The sequence below is a fragment of the Osmerus eperlanus genome, chromosome 26, assembly GCF_963692335.1.
Source record: "Osmerus eperlanus chromosome 26, fOsmEpe2.1, whole genome shotgun sequence".
NCBI classification, from domain to species: Eukaryota; Metazoa; Chordata; class Actinopteri; order Osmeriformes; family Osmeridae; genus Osmerus; species Osmerus eperlanus.
This window is the reverse complement of record NC_085043.1, coordinates 5922620-5939776: the sequence shown is the minus strand read 5'-3', so window position 1 is coordinate 5939776 and position 17157 is coordinate 5922620. Positions and strand designations below refer to the sequence as shown.

General features: G+C 51.5%; 1 protein-coding gene across 4 annotated transcripts in view; it reads right to left on the bottom strand.

Annotated features, from left to right (window-relative positions):
- The window catches only part of ddah1 (dimethylarginine dimethylaminohydrolase 1), a 44908-nt gene that overhangs the window by 17781 nt on the left and 9970 nt on the right, over window positions 1–17157 (bottom strand). The window contains exon 1 of one of the 4 annotated variants that reach the window (XM_062452394.1): window positions 10073–10135. The exons of the other annotated variants lie outside the window; for them this stretch is intronic. The gene's annotated coding sequence lies outside the window, so the exon portion shown is untranslated. Of the gene's footprint in view, window positions 1–10072; window positions 10136–17157 lie in introns of those variants that run through there. 4 annotated transcript variants of the gene reach the window in all.

Sequence of the window (17157 nt, the reverse complement as noted above, 5' to 3'; positions counted from 1 at the left end):
TAGAAGAGGCAATAAACATCCCCCCCCCCCCCCCCCCCACTAAGGATGATTACAGTGGAAGGCCCCCTCAACCCCCGTTAAGGAATAACAGGCGATTCCTCTGGGCTGCTCTGTACCTCTGTCACTCTCAACATACAAGAGGCTCTTAGTAAGACAAATGCCTGGCATTCACTCTCAATGGGCTCTGTTAAATGCTTCTAACAACACGCCATGAGTTTGACTAGAGCCGTTTTTCGTTGTTTATTTTACGACCGAGACTTTCAGCGGCAGAGAAATGAATGCGGGGAGTGTGTGTGTGTGTGTGTGGGGGGGGGGGGGGGGGGGGTGTGTGTACCCCCAATATACTCTACGTCTTGAGTGTACAATGTATTTGTACTTGTACTGTGGTTGTGCAAACTGTGTTACTTGAATTGCTTGAATTTCCTTCTGGACCCAAACTAAGGGGGGGGAAAAAGGGAAACAGCAATTGAGAGTTCTGCCCCTGAACGTGCAGGAAGTGAACGAGAGGCTGCTCCTCTCTCCGCCCACACGGAGGCTCCGACAGGCCCTCTCTCTCTCCCCAGTTATAGTGGCTTGGGAAACCCAACTCCCGGGCCACCTACCCGGGCTGCTCCGTTGGACCACCCACGTCTAAGCTCGCCGCGTGCCTCCCGTAGTGGACCCGCGTCTTGTGTGTGCGCGTTGACGGCTCTACGAGCTGGGGGTGAGCGGTGGGACGCGAGCGCCGTCTGGTGGGAGCCCACTGACGTAGGCCGGGGGAGACGTAGGCCTGTGTTGACGCTGTGAGTGCCGTCAGAGACACGTACTGTAAAGGGGCGGAGACCGGAGGGCAGCTTTTGCCTGCGGGCCATGCAGCAGGGCCATGCAGCAGGGCCATGCAGCAGGGCCATGCAGCAGGACCATGCAGCAGGGCCATGCAGCAGGGCCATGCAGCAGGACCATGCAGCAGGGGTGAGTCACGGATGGGGAGGACGATGCTAACGCTATCGCTAAAGGAATCCCCACCCCCTTAGTCCTCCCCACGCAGGAGAGGGGACGGGGGTGTGGGAGAGCTCGGCCCCATGCTGGGTGGCTGGGTCAGGCAACAGAAGAAGAGGACTCCCCCCCCACCCCCCCCCCCCCCCCCCACCCCCCCCCCCCCCCACCCCCCCCCGCCACCACTTATGGAGGTCAGAGAAACCCCAGAACCATTGGGAACACACTGCTGAGTCATAGCGAGATCATGTAAACCTCGACTTGCTAGAGACAGAGCTGAGGGATCTCTTGACACCTCGATTACTGGATGAACATTGGTGGGAAAAGATGACTGTCGTCCGCCCCGTTCATCACGAGCTAAGTCATCGGCAGCGTGGACCGGTTACGAGGTCGTACTCCTGCTACCCTTGTTCATTTTTTTTTCGACTTTGAGTGAAACTTTAATTGACATAATTCCATTTCATTTGTCTTTGGAGGGGATCCAGCATTTGTTCCCTGTCGCATCCATAACAATAAAATGAGGTTGGAAACTCACAGGGAGCCCTGCGGTAACAGAACACCATTCCGCACGGCAACACCCAGACTTTCCAAAGAATGCGATGGACGTGTTCCCAAAAGGAGAGAGAGAGAGAGAAAAAAAAGAGAGTTTTGCCAGTCAGAGTACGGACTTACTGCCCATTAGGAGGGATTTCCCCAAAAAGTCGTGTAAAGTTAGACCTATGGGAGGGGCTCATATGGAAAAAGAAAAAAGTTAGAAGTGTGCGTTAAAGAGAAGAAGAAAAAAGGAGAGGGGAAAAGAGGGGGGGAAAGAGGGGGAAAAATGGACTGGGCCATGAGGTTTCCCATAAACGTTAATTAAGGGCTTTCCCAGAAAGATTTTTTTCCCTCCCTTCAGTATAATAAAAGAGGTCAGGCACTGATGTATACCAGTGGTGCAGGACTCGGGTGTTCACATAGTCAGGGAGATCGAAGAAAACTCTGTGCTGTGTGTTACGTCTCTGACTTAAGTCTATCAAGGTGACTGTTTGAAGTTGGGATCCCCGACACCCCATAATAAGGATTTTCTTCCACGACACACACTGCAAAAATGCCCTAACAAATGAAAGTGCTCCAAAAAATTGTTATAAGCCTGCACATGCTTAAAACAGGTACATTTGGCTGCCAGGACAGTATGAAAATGGCACATGATAAGATTTCTTCAAATAATGTGTTGTTTACTGAAGTGACTAGATAAATCATTTATACTATACCATATATATATATCACACTCAGTTTTTGCTGTGCAGTAATTCACACAGGACCAAACTGCTTTGGATTCCGTCATTTTCTATTCTTCAATATTACGGGCAGACCGGGATAGAACGACTACTGTGGCTAGATTAATTCTATGTAATAAAATGCCTCATCGTCTATTCCTAGTGCATTGAGGGTGGCTGAGTTCGGGGACAATTTTCAATTAATGTGTGTGTGGCCTCTTCCAGTGAGGTTATATTTGTTGATTGGGTGTTTTGCATGCATTGGTTCCACAGTCCCAGCTCATTAAACCCTGAAACAGCCATGTCCATAAAAAGAATGATCTTTTGGCCGACAGGCTAATGTCAAAACTGCTGGAGACAGATTATTTTTTTATAGGAAAACACAGACTGGGGAGAAGTTGAACAATGCATTTCCTTATTGCGCTGTGGTTGAGTTTTTTTTCTTCTTCTGTTTTTACCATAAATGATTGAGAGTCGATCTGAGTCATTGAAATGTGCTGTTGAAAGCCTCCTTGTTGAATTGGGCTTCTGAAAAAGCTAATGGTCAAAACAGAGACCCACTAGTGCACATATTAAGGCTAATGTTTTTCACTCCACAGAAAACAATATCTTATCAGGCCTTAAACTTTGAGTCACTTTTGAGTCAAACTTTAAAATGAGTCACCACCTACTCAGACAGCCAAGCACAAACACAGGCATATATCCAACCGGCCATCTTGAACGCCAGCCAGTCCAGTCTCCCGGTCACCCAGCCGATAGCCAGCTAGTTGGAGCCCAACCTGCTTCAGTATGTTTCAGATATTTCCCTCAGTGACAGTGGTTTGCTGCCTTTTGAAGGCCCACACGCGATTCATTTGCGTCTGTGGGGACTTTGTCCGCTCCTTCTCGTACCTGGGCCAGCTCGGGCCATGGGCACGGAGGGCCACGGGGCCCGCCTCTACCCCCGGGGCCTCCGTGCAAAAACAACGGCGCTGCAGCAAAAAAAAAAAAAAAAAACGAGACAGGCCGTAATGGAAACGCACACTTTCCAGACACTTGAGGGAATAGCAAGCATCCCCGCCTGCGCCCCGTCCAAAAAACCACCCCCCCCCTCTACCCCCCAACCCCTTCTCCCCCCTTCCTCGCTCGACGTAGGCCGTCTCCCGTTTCAGGAAAAAAAAACTTGGCAGATTTGATAATGATTAGAATGCATTAGAGATAAGAGTGTCTCGAGTACTAATTTCTGAAGGAGTTTCCCTCCCCCCCCTCCCCCCCCCCAAAAAAAGAAGGAAAGATGAAATAAAAAGAGAATGCGGGGGAAAAACCAACAGAGACGTGTCTCTGAGCATCCACGCTCTAATTATGTGTGTTTTACCAGCACAGGAAAGGGGGGGGGGGGGGGTCTGCTAAATTCACAGTGATGTAACGCTTGCTTCTAGTCCTATCTCTGCTCTGTAACTGCAGACGTTCCACAGTCTGGCCCCAGCGCAGAGGAAACGACCCTGGCTGTTATTTACATGGTTTTCCTTTTCTTTTTTCTCTTTGTCCAGGAAAACAGCCGTCCATCGCTGTGACTCTCTGCTTTCCGTTCAGCCCTGTGTGGCCCTGGCTCCTCCCCCCTCCCCCCCCCCCGCTTCTCCTACTGGGTGAACCCTACTTCACCTGACGACCGACGAGTGTCCTGCTTTGCGGCGAGTGTGTCTGTGAAGTCTGCCAGGGGTGAGGGGGGGGGGAACGAGGAGGCGGGGGGGGTGAGAGAGCAGAACAAAGTGAATCTGTTTCGGCACGGTGACCGGACACAACTGTCCTCGCTGGAGCAACTGCGAGGACCCCCCCCCCCCACTGACCCCCCCCCCCCCCCGCCTGTGGGACCACGACTAATTCAACAGAGAGGGTCTTGTGTGCAAGTGCCATGTCAGTCAAAATAATCACACAGTTTTTTTTCCTTTTTTCTGAGACATTAACCACGACCAAAAAAAACGACATTAACCACGACCATGTCTTGTTAGAACTACAGCGTTTCATACAGAGGGAGAGAATTCCTGCAGAGTTCTGAAGAGTGTAGACGCTACGAGGAGAGGTAGCATGGTACCTTCATCTCCTGTTCTAATTGGATCAGATTTCCACCCGCTTCCCTGGCAAGTTATAACCCCTCTCCCCCTGACAACACAGGGGTTGTTCAGAGGCTCTTTAAAAGTTACCCATTCCGGAGATTCTCAAAATTCTGAAAGGTGTGACTTCATTGGACGAGGGAAGCCAATAGGAAAATTGCCCTAGGCCTGGGCCTTCGACATGGAAACTTTCTTATGCTACGCAGGAATGCACGAGTGTGTGTAAACTCGAACATGGGTGCACTTGTGGGTGAAAAACATTTGGCGAGATGGGCGCGTCGCCGCGTCTGCACGACGCAAATCATGTTTTGCACAAGCGATGGTGTGTTTCCGTGCGGCGTGTCTGCGCGCATTCGATACTCCCCCGCTCCAAACGTGCATGCAAGACTCACACACATATACAGCATACACACACACACACACACACACACACATACACCACACACACCAAGTCTCAATGTTGACCCTCTGCAGCTGTGTAGATGCTGGGGCTGTGAGCATAACCTCAGGCTGACAGTGATGGCATGCTGGGCCCGACCACACAGCCAAAACAAGGCTTTTGGGCATTGATGTGCTCCATTTTGAACAAACACCCATGGCTAAATAAAAAATATATATATATAATGGTTTATTGCTGTTGTTACAGCATGGAACACAATATTCTTCCTCGACTGTTTGCACAGTTACAGAATGTGTTTGCGATGAAAACGCTCGTCCCTCACAGCCTGAACTCGTCCCATCCTGAATAAGATTCCAATTTCGATTGGTGTTCAAACACAAAAACTTTATTGGCATTTGAGAAAGATTACAAATATGAAGCTGGCGAAGAACTAAAGGAAAGAGGGGATCCAGGAAGGCAATGCCCTTTGCGTCGCTGACACGGAAAGTGATTACAAGGCATCTGCGTTGCGGAATGTTCCTGGAATACAGAACGAGTGAATTCATTAAGTCCGCAAATCAGCCACTGTGCGCGCGCGCGCGCGTGTGAAGACTTGCATTCTTCTCATCGGAGCACATCATTACTGTCTGGCCATAAAAGAGAGAGGAGATGGGAGGATGGAGGATATGAGAGCCCAATGCAGTATCTTCCGGTGTCGATGGACCTCAGCTGGACATGATGAACTGCTCTGGAGGGACTTGGGTGTATGCACAGCTACACGCACCACAGCGGACCATACACCCGTGGCCTGGACCCACGCACAGCACAGAAAACACACATGCTGCAGGCTGTGCAGAGTGTGCAACACGTTGGAACACAGTCGGGAACGGTCAACCCGCGGTTCAGGCTAGTTCAGTTGGAAGCCTTCCATTTTCAGGGTTGACGTTCCTTTGTACTCCAAGGTCATGTTTCTGGCTACTGCGACGGGACGCAAAACAAAACAAAACAACACACACAAACAAGGCATAGAGTACATTTGGAAGCGTCACAGAATTGGAACCACGTTCCAAGGAAAAAAGAGAAGAAGGTTAGTACTTATAACCCAGCTTTGAATTGATGCTGATTCATTTACCAAAGCTCTTGGGAGGACAATATATACAACCCAGGGGCTGGATTTTATGTAATGCCAACAGCCAGTCAGAATTCCTGACTGCGTACAGGGAAACCGAAAAAACAAACACTGAAGGATGTCCTCAACATAGTTGATGCCTTTCCCAGCCACAAATACCATGGTCCGTCTAAATGCTGCGAAACAGATTCACTTCTGCCGACCTACAATTTTACCTTATATGGGAGGAGAGCCTAACGGGGGGGGCACGACCTGAGTCTTTGGAAAATATTTCTAGTGACGTAACTGGTAAATCTGTAATTTTCGCACTCAAAGGAAGGTATCTCTACCATGAGTTAACTAAGGCTAAAGCTGTGGGACCAGGGCCGAAGGGAAAACTCCATGGACAGCAGTAGTTATCGTCCTGTTTCATTCCAGAATCCCATTCCAGCGACGCAGAGCACAGAGGGCTTCCCGGTAGATCCGGATCGTCGCATGAATGGTAGAACCCTGGGATCTAAGCTGTTTTCATTCTCTCTCCATCTCTGCAGTGCAGCTTTGAGCCACTTTTGTTGCTACCCTTGCAAAATAAAGATAGGAGAGAAGTCATTTATCTTTAACAAATAAAAAAAATAAAAAAATACACAGAGAAACTGTGGTAGGAAGCCTTTGGTTTTGTATGACTAACAGTTACACAACAGTCACGGCAGTTCCTATCAAGATTCCTAAGTGAGATTCTGTCAATCTAGCGGTCAAATTCAAAGTATAGCAACAATAAGTACATACTAGATAGGGTACAATTTCTGGGGAAATTGCGATAGCGAAGTTTTGTGTGGCCATCTTCCAAAACTCGTAAAATCTCTCTTCATAGATCATAATGTCTCGAACATAAATAGCAGCACGCCACTGTGTTGTGTAACGTACACGATGAACACTCCAGGGTTTCAATTTGATTTGACCGTGTAAAGTGTAAATCTTTCAAATGAACAATGCATGAAACGACTCATCTTGTTATTGTCTGCCTGGCACCCACAGAGACCCAGGCGGTCTAAAGTCAACTCGATGACGTCATCCCAGTACGGATCCATGTTAGGGATCTGAGCGGTGGGAACACCTGTGTTGGAGCTTGGGTTCGGGTCAAAGGGCCGTGGTTGAAGTGGGGCACCAGCATCCACACGCTGACACATGACCAAGCCTGACCCATGAATCAGCGGCTCGATATGCGCTCGGAATGGCTGGCATCTTCCCGCGATCTCCCTGTCAGGGATTGGCTGCCGGAGAGAGACCTACCTTTTGGGGTCGTCGAGGACACACGCTCCAAGAAGGGTCAGGTTTGGTGTGGCTACACATGGCGGGCCCAGATATGAACCGTCGCTCTGTCCGGCAAACACGAGCACTGGGCTGAGGTCTGTGTAAGGTGCTGTTGTTGAGGACACACATACCGAAGGCCTGACGTCGTGCCTTTGTTAGGAGTTAGACCACCCACAAGTCACCGCGGTAACACCCGGTCGCCCTCTTGTGTTCTAAACAAAGGCTACACACACACACACACACATGCACAACTGTCAACGGTAACGCTCTGGTGTTAGCCTATTTTTAGCTTGCGTGCTAAGGGCATGTGGTCATAAACCGTCATGATGTAAACCTCTAAACCTCCCCGACCAGCTGACAACTGACCTCAGCTTTGCTACCCCTGGAGGTGCAGAAGGGAGAGGTTTACTACCAGGTCCACAACAATGGCTGTAACGTTTCCCTGTGTTTTCAACAAGCGTCTCCACGCACACCCCAAACAAACGAGCCAATGGAACACAACGGTTGCACGATCACCAGAAACCGAATCAAATCGCGTGACGTCAGGCGTAGTTATTGAAGCGTTGATGGCAAAACTCAACATGTGAAGGTAATGGAACTTCTCGAAGCTCACCAGTCGTACAGTGGTGATGACATTCGAAGGAGGAACAGATTCAGGGCTCCTGGTTTAAGTTACACTGTCCAGGGGGGGTTGAAATCTGGGGCTTGTGTTTCTGAAGAAGACAAAATGTTTTTAATTCACAAAGGACCCTAGATGAACTTCTGAACGTGAAGTATTTAGCCACGCATGACCAGTTTCCCCTAATGCTGTAAGCATCACAAAGCAGGACCAAATGTTCTTTGGCAGACAGCCTACACTTGCCATGGAGAAAATCTGACAAGAACTTAACCAAAATAAGGACTGTGCTCAAATATTCCAAATCCTTCTAATTCTGTTATGATCTTTGCGCCCTTTTATTTAGGAATCTTCCATGTAACCCCCATAGTCTTTCTTATTGTTATCAGCCAATGATGTCATAGCCAAATTATAGGATGACTGCTCTTATGGAATGACCACTCAACAGAAATGTTAGTTTGGGGAAAGTGTGGCATCCTCTGCCAAAGAGGAAGAATGACAAATAACATAGTCTGCACACATTTAACTCTTCCTCCCATTCAACAAATTGAATAAACATCATATTTTCCCTATTACCAAGTGCGTTCACCAATGCGTTACTGTTATCAAAAGTGTTTCCTTCTCAGGGCACGGAAATGACTGCCTTGGCTAGAGATGAAAGGCATGCATAATACCAGTTTGTCACCAAAACAATCAAGCGAATATATTTTCCATATCCCATTGTCCTCGAAAGATCATTGAAACTGAAGGGGAGTGAAACAGACTTTCCAATGTTTAAACAAAGACACTTATCAAGCACAGCGCATACACTCGCCCCGATGCAAAACCATTGGACCGCCAGTGTAACAGAGAGGAAGTTATGTGACGGTGAGAACACAGGGACAAGCTGAAATCCTGTAGGTCACAAGGCAGTTCAGGAGTATCCTTGCGGATGGCCAAATATAGTCATTAAGATACCACAGCGTGTAGCCCACAAAGAGCCGAGGACATTCGTTGGGATACCGATGGACTTCTGCGGCTTGAGGTCACAAGCACATGCCCATCTCGCAAGTCACCATCTCCACTTCCTCCCCTAAGCTTGGTGACTGGCCCCTGTCTGGAGTCCCCCGGCTCCTTATAAGGACTGATCCAGGGATCCTCCATGTCCAAGGTTAATCCATTTCACAGGGTCTCCCAGGGAATCACGATTTGGCCGAGTCGTGATCTGGACGGGTTACCAGGCATTGGATAGGCTTGGGGGTGACTTTCCTAAGATGTTTCAAAAATGTGGTGGTATTCCTGTTAGGAAGCGTATGGCATTCTGACTGACTGTGAGAATGCTAGACCAAATGGCACATCTAATAAGATGATCCTGCTATGGCACCATTTCCGCAACCCGGTCAGCTGAGGTTCCCTGGCAACATTAATGGTGAAGAATCAATCAGAGAATGGTGACGGCATGTCTTATACTCGAGATGAAACAGTACGCTGAAAACCAATACGGAAATCTGTGCCAACGAAATCAATATACGAGATGGAGTTCCAGGGGACTCCAACTGGACGAGCTATGTAACAGTATCGCCGGCATAAACCACGTTGAAAATACTCATTAGGTGAAATAGTAAGATCTGAAATACTCCCATCAAATGGAAATAACTAAAGCTTTCTGACACTTTGAGTGTTTTGAGTCCCTCCCAAAAAAAAAGAAAAAAAAGAAAAAAAAAGAAGAAAAAAAAGAAAAAAAAAGAAAAAAAATCCCGTGAATAAGAGCATATAAAAAGCAGACGTGCAATCACAGGACTGGAATGCGAGTGGAGCAGTGTGGGAATGGCTCACGGCCTGGGCCCAGGCATGGGACAGGTGTGGTGGAGACAGAACATTCCCTGCCAATCACCACCAAGCCCTTGGAACACCTTCCTGTACTGTACCCAGCGCCCAGACCAAGACACTGTGGTAAACAGGTAGAAGGGAACAGTCATAAATCACTATTCCCTTCAGAACGGGGGAAAGGAGCCAGGAGGGGAGCAACACAAGTCGCCTACGAGTATTTTGGAGGACAAATCTCTTTTTTCCAGGCATGTTTCTGTCATCATCATTCCTGAAGGCGCTCGTGTTTGAAGTCGCTGCGCCCGTGGAACGGTGAGCGCAACGCTGAGGGGACAGGGCCGAGCGCCGCTGATGGGGAAAGCAGGTGTCCTGACTGGGGCTAACAGCGCAGCCAAAGGGGGGGTCCGAGAGAGAGAGAGAGAGAGAGAGACTGCAGAGCTTTTGACCTTATTCGTCGGACCAGCACTCTCTCTCTCTCCTTTTTTTTTTTTTTTTCCCGGTTTCCTCGCCCACTCTGTCTAGAATAGATACCTGTTTTAGTCTTTGGCCACTGGTCTGTCTGTCTGTCTGTTTTCAGTTCTTCCTCTTCTTTCTCTGTTTATGTCTCAGAGAGAGAGAGAGAGAGAGAGAGAGAGAGAGAGAGAGAGAGAGCAACAAGGAGGTGGGATGTGAATGACAAATGAAGATAGAATTGGAGCGTTGTGTGCAGCCAATTGGGCTTCAGGCTCGCGTCACCCCGTCCGCCTAATAGGCCGTCTTCACAGACAGGGTAGGAGGTCACGGGGAGAAGACGAATGTTCGCTGATGATCTGTGGACAGGCCAACCTCGACCTCCCACAAAAAAAACAAAAAAAAACAAAACACATGTGCACCGGTTACTGCGTGTGACGCCATGCAGGAAGCTTGTGTCGGTGTGTGTCTGTGGGTGACGTGATGCTGGACCTATCTAAGTTCACCCAGAAGGTCAGCGTCTCAGCAATGCTTCTGTAATGTGAACCCAGCAATCCCTCCAATTCCAAAGAGAGGTATTTCCAGCGGCAGCAGTTTCTTGACTTAATCATAGCCTACTATGACTCACAGCTCCAATAATGAGCCCTCACATCTCAATAGATAGCTCGGTGGTGACTAAAGCAGTCAGCTCCCAGGGCTGTATATACAAGGTCTCTTAGCCCATCTTAGCTTTACAATTTCTGACTTCTACTCTGCATTTTCTCCTGAGCACTTTGTGGCTTTTGTCTGTCTGCAGGCAGACATCCAAACAGCCCCTATCAGCGCTAAACTCAGCCGCCAGCGGCGCTTTATAACACGTCCCTAACCCCTACTTATTGATTTCACCCACTCTTACAAAAGGATATCGACGACATGCACCGCTACCTTGGTCGAGGCATCGAAGCAATTTCGCCACACAACACAGACTTTGAACAGCAACGTACACAAGAGAAACATCCTTTGAAATGGCACCAGAGATTTGCCAGGCCTTCTCTGGCTCTGACGCCTAGCCTTCCTCAGAGTAAGGTCCATCAGGACCTGTGTACACGCGTGGCTAAACTACAGTAGGAGTGCTGCACCTCTTAATTATACAAGTGTCAGAGCAGGCTACAAAGTATGGTGCTCTTCATTATGTATTCATGAGCATGTGGCTGGGTGGACACGTTCCGGAAACATCTCTCTCTCTCTGGATCTCTTCTGCCATCCATCTCGGACGTACAAAGTAAATAGGCTACGGAATGACATCCCACATGAAACAGTCAGATAAATCATCAACGACAGGATCGTGGAGGCAAACGCCCACGGGACTGATCTGTAGCGAAGGTCTCATACCTGATCTCGCCTCTAACAATGTGCATGTGTCATCAAGCAACAAAGCACCGTGCCTGAGGCGACACATTCGGCTCGGAGCGACCCTTTTTCAAAGAAGGAAGCAAAACCCCCACCGCGCCACCGCTGTTAGCTATTCCATGGGTTTTGAACTATCGTCTTATCTTCCAATTGTTGATATGACCTTTAATATAAGGAGAGGACTTTTGAGACATGGATAGTCTTGAGTAAGAGTAAACCCAGCAGGCTTTGAATAGCATATTGTAGGACAGGTAGTTTCTGTCTGACCTGGTAACATTGGTATGAGATGGTTATACTTCCGAGGTATGACTCGGATAATAGGCGCACAGTTTGGACATGGCAGATGTACCTCAGCGAGCCGCTATTTTTAAACTCGAGTCTGGCTTCAAACGAACATGTGAGTCAGGTGTGACGGATGCCAGAGCCCTTCCAGGGAAGCTCCACGCGGCGGAGCGTGAAAGCAAGGAAGGAAGTGTTTTTACGAAACATCCGTAATCCTCTTAAGAAGACGCCTCATTAATTAAGCAAACAGAGGAGACGGTTAATTGAGAGTTTCGTTCACTTTGAAGGTTTTTTTTTTTTTTTTTAAGACATTTCCCACACAGGCGCAGAAATTTAAATCCTGCCTAGTTTATAGACATGAACTCAGAGCAAGATCCACGGACGCACAAACTGATGAGGTCTCCTCAGTGACTCAGCGGTCTGTCTGTGAAGCCATCCAGTGTCTAAGGCTGCATTCGCTTTGTAGGCCGTTTCTCTGCAATTTTGCGAGAGTGTTGGCTGTTTGGTTGTGTCTGTAGCTGTGTAGTTGTGTCTGTAGCTGTGTGCTAGCGTTTGTAGGTGTGTGGTTGTGTCTGTAGCTGTGTGCTAGCGTTTGTAGGTGTGTGGTTGTGTCTGTAGCTGTGTGCTAGCGTTTGTAGGTGGGTGGTTGTGTCTTCTAGGTGTGTGGTTGTGTCTGTAGCTGTGTGCTAGTGTTTGTAGGTGGGTGGTTGTGTATTCTAGGTGTGTGGTTGTGTCTGTAGCTGTGTGCTAGCGCTTGTAGGTGGGTGGTTGTGTCTTCTAGGTGTGTGGTTGTGTCTGTAGCTGTGTGCTAGCGTTTGTAGGTGGGTGGTTGTGTCTTCTAGGTGTGTGGTTGTGTCTGTAGCTGTGTGCTAGCGTTTGTAGGTGGGTGGTTGTGTCTGTAGCTGTGTGCTAGCGTTTGTAGGTGGGTGGTTGTGTCTGTAGCTGTGTGCTAGCATTTGTAGACTTGTGTATTTAGGCAGATTAATAAAGCCCCTCATTAAGAAGCTTTTAAGTGCTTTTAACAGCCCCAGGGACAATCTGGAGCTCTAATGGCACTCAGGGCACTGTTATTACTGGCCCGTGGCCGGCATCCGATTTCTCAGCCAACAGGAAGCAGACTGCAATCTCGGTTCATTACTACACGTGCCTGGGATGGGGAGAATGTATGTGACGGGCATGTTCAACCGAGCGAACAAGAGAGCACGCAGGAGGACAAGATAGAGACGGCCGTTTTCGACTGGCGTGCGTTTGAAGGCCTCGCGTACATCTATTTGTGAGAGAAAAGGGTACGCCAGAGTCTCTATCGGTGTGAGTAGGCGTTCGAGTGAGCCTGTGTGTACAGTCTGACACACACACAGACACACCGGCTGTGTGTGTGCGTGTCTGTCTGCCTCTATTCCTGTGTGTGTGTGTCTGTGTGTGTCTGAGGGGTTAGAGAGGTAAACCAGAGGGGTTGGTTCAGGGCTCGTGGAACACGTGAGGAAGCGGACCCCGCACGCTCCAACTCAGGCAGGCTCCGGAACCCTCCAGACACGATGTGCTCGGCGCGGCCCAGCCAGAGCTGGGGAAACGGAGGGGCAGCATGAAGGAGGAGACCCGGAGGAGGAGCGTGCGCCGAGTTATCGGGCCGTGCCGGAGAGCGATGAGAAAAAAAAACACCACCGGAAACACGATTCGCTTCCCCCCTCAGGTCAACCAGACATCCTGACGTATCAAGTTCGGTCTCGTGAAGACCGTGCTTCAAAGTAGCCCGCGGAATGAACAATTTGGGAGACGTGAACTCGCCAAATCTCCGCACCCCACAGTGCACCGTCTTGCCAAGTTGTGACTCAACACGTGTGAACGGGGCCGCTGAAGATCAATGTTACCGTATTCCAGGCGTCCGATAGGTTGACTGGGTTTGCAACGGGGCAGAGGCTGATTGGTTGAAAGAGAACAATCGAATCTCCTATTCATCCATCCGCGTAACGGTCCCCGAGCCGTCTCCCTGACGACTCCATAAGCGCTTAGTCACAGCTCAGCCGTGAAACTGTGTCTTGGCACGGGGGGGAGATGAGGTTCAGATATGACAACCTCTCCCTGAGCGCGCCGGGTCAACATTCTGGCCTGCTAATGCGATGAGACGGCCCTCCGATACGAGCCCCGTCTCTGGCATGGAGACTGTGTAGAGGGAGGGGGTGAGGTGGTGGAGGGGGCGGGGGGGGGGAGGAATTCCGCCTGAACAGCCATGCCCCTCTCCTAACCCCTCAACCCCCTTGTGCTGTAATCACCTGCCAAGCCTACTGATGTCAAAACGGGAGAGGAATGGGGGGGGGGGGGGGGGGGAGATGGTGGGAGTGATTTCTCCCTTATGTCTTGTTGCTCTGCCCTAATGACAGAGACAGTCATCTGCCACCCGCTGAAAGGAGACATATAAGTGTGTGTGCGTGCGTGCGTGCGTGCGTACAAGCTTGGCGTACGTACGACTGTGTGAGCGCATGAGTGTACAGAGTTAAGACTTGGAAGTGAAAAGTAGCTTACCTTATGTGTGTACAACCGTGTGTGTGTACTCACGTGTGTGTGTGTGTGTCCCTCCGTTTGAGTGTGTGTGAGTGAGTGTGTGTGCCATGGCGTCTCCAAAACCCCTTCCGGAAGTCTCTATCTCCCTCCCGCTGCGAGGCCGCCAGGCAATGAGATGAGTTGATACTGAGCGGTAAAATGCAGAGGAGCCGGTCATTCTGCCGGGGCCCCTTTCCACCTGGTTCCAGGAGCTGAATACCGCCCCCCCCCTCGACTCCCCCTCTCAGCGCTGGTGTGGGCTGGAGGGGGAAGGGGGTAGGGGCTGGAGGGGGAAGGGGGTAGGGGCTGGAGGGGGAAGGGGGTAGGGGCTGGAGGGGGGAAGGGGGTAGGGGCTGGAGGGGGAAGGGGGTAGGGGCTGGAGGGGGGAAGGGGGTAGGGGCTGGAGGGGGAAGGGGGTAGGGGCTGGAGGGGGGAAGGGGGTAGGGGCTGGAGGGGGAAGGGGGTAGGGGCTGGAGGGGGAAGGGGGTAGGGGCTGGAGGGGGAAGGGGGTAGGGGCTGGAGGGGGGAAGGGGGTAGGGGCTGGAGGGGGAAGGGGGTAGGGGCTGGAGGGGGAAGGGGGTAGGGGCTGGAGGGGGAAGGGGGTAGGGGCTGGAGGGGGGAAGGGGGTAGGGGCTGGAGGGGGGAAGGGGGTAGGGGCTGGAGGCGGGAAGGGGGTAGGGGCTGGAGGGGGAAGGGGGTAGGGGCTGGAGGGGGGAAGGGGGTAGGGGCTGGAGGGGGGAAGGGGGTAGGGGCTGGAGGGGGGAAGGGGGTAGGGGCTGGAGGGGGAAGGGGGTAGGGGCTGGAGGGGGGAAGGGGGTAGGGGCTGGAGGGGGAAGGGGGTAGGGGCTGGAGGGGGGAAGGGGGTAGGGGCTGGAGGGGGAAGGGGGTAGGGGCTGGAGGGGGAAGGGGGTAGGGGCTGGAGGGGGAAGGGGGTAGGGGCTGGAGGGGGGAAGGGGGTAGGGGCTGGAGGGGGAAGGGGGTAGGGGCTGGAGGAGGAAGGGGGTAGGGGCTGGAGGGGGGAAGGGGGTAGGGGCTGGAGGCGGGAAGGGGGTAGGGGCTGGAGGGGGGAGGGGGTAGGGGCTGGAGGGGGGAAGGGGGTAGGGGCTGCTGTCAGCTCTCACCGGGCCCAGACGAGGGGGCGGCTGAGCTTTCCTACCTTCCGCTCACGGACACGTCAGCACTCACCTTCTCTCTCGCCCCCCACGCCCCCACCCAGAACAATCCCTCGACAGAGTTCCCCCTCCCAGGGCTGCTGCTATGGACCAGAGTTTGGGGCGGGGGGGGGGGGGGGGGGTAGATACCTGGGAAACAGTGTCATCGAGCGGGAAACGGCCACAGGATGCTTTCTTTGCTGTTTCTGGCAGGACTCGGCCCTGGCCGACAGCGCGGCCGCCGTAGCGCCACACAGGAGTGGAATGCACTGACGAAATACACGTTCGAAAGAAGGGAAGGCGGGGGTAATGTTAAACATCGTAACATAAACGCTTTTTTTTTCTTTCTCTTTCCGAGAGCTGTGCCAGCGGTGCACTTCATGTGATCGGCCCCTGAGCATCCGCATGCACTCCTCTTCCTCCTCCTCGCTGGAAAGAAAAGTCAAACAAACACCCTTGCACAATGGAAACTGGGGGGGGGGGCGACGACGACGACGACTTATGTAACCGACAGCAGTCATGCTACAGTCCACCAACACCGGCCTGTCTCCCCCCCCCCGCCCCCCCCTCTTCACCCACACCTCCCCCCGCCGTGCGGAACGACCGCATTCGCTTTCACCATCTGAGCAAACATCTTACGAGGGCGGGAAGGGATCAGGAGACGATTCGAGTCCTCGATCCCCGGGGGTGAGACGCACCTCGCTGTGTACACACGGCCCCCCCCCCCCCCAAACTGTTCTGTGACCCCGGGCTCACCCCTCCTCTCATCTCCATCTCCACAGTGGTAGCGTGAGAGAGTGATACACGGTGAGCTGTGGAGCCTAAGCCCACCGGTTTTGCAGTCGTGCCTTAATTGCCGTCGAGGCTTTCCTTTCTTTATTACGGCCAGGCGAGTTTGTGCTTGGGTTTGGTCTGCAGGCGTTTGTCTTCTCAGAGAGCGGTTGGGCTTGTGTTCGTGCCCAATTTCTCAGACATAAACCGAAAGAAGAAAAAAAAAATGGTGTACGGGCCTTTGTGTCCGGCTGAAGTCGGTGTGTGTCTGTTTGTATCTGCCGGTGTGTGTGCGTGTGTGCGTGGGGGGGGGGGGGGGGGGCATGTTTGAGGTCAGGAAAGCAGAGCAGACAGGAGGAGGATGTTGTTTGAATGTCGGACCTGGCGTGAGAACAGACTGGGTGTTGAAATCGCGCCATACTGTTACACCTCAGGGCAGACAGGAGCAGCATGTACCCTCCCGGCTGCTTCTCTCTCAGTCCCCTCTCCTCCACCACCACCCCCCCCCCCCCCCCCCCCCCCCACACACACACACACAGAGGTGCTCTGCACAAGAATACCCCCCCCCCCCGGGGAGATATTCTGGCACCAAACCGATACATACTCACTCATCCTATGGCCAGCGATGTATCTGGACATCTGTGTCTGGCCCCTGAGCAAACACTCCATACGCACGCAAGCGCACTGTCATACACACACACACATACACACACACACAGAGCGCCTGCATGCACTGACACGTGGCCCCGACATAGGTTAAGTCCAGAGGCATTACGAAGCTGGAGGGATATACAGGCCAAAGGACTCAAATCCACTATTGTTAATGCCACCGAACGAGACAGGAGAATCCATGTTTATTTGCAACCGGAACTGCGTTTCGTGTCTGTTATCAATCAACATTGCTGGATAAGATTATTTATGCCTGTACAAAGGGTTCATTGGGCGAACCAAGTAGACTAAATCAATAGGGGTGGGGGGAAAAATCGATTCACGTATGAATCGGGATTCAGTCTTCTATCAATTCACGAATGTCTA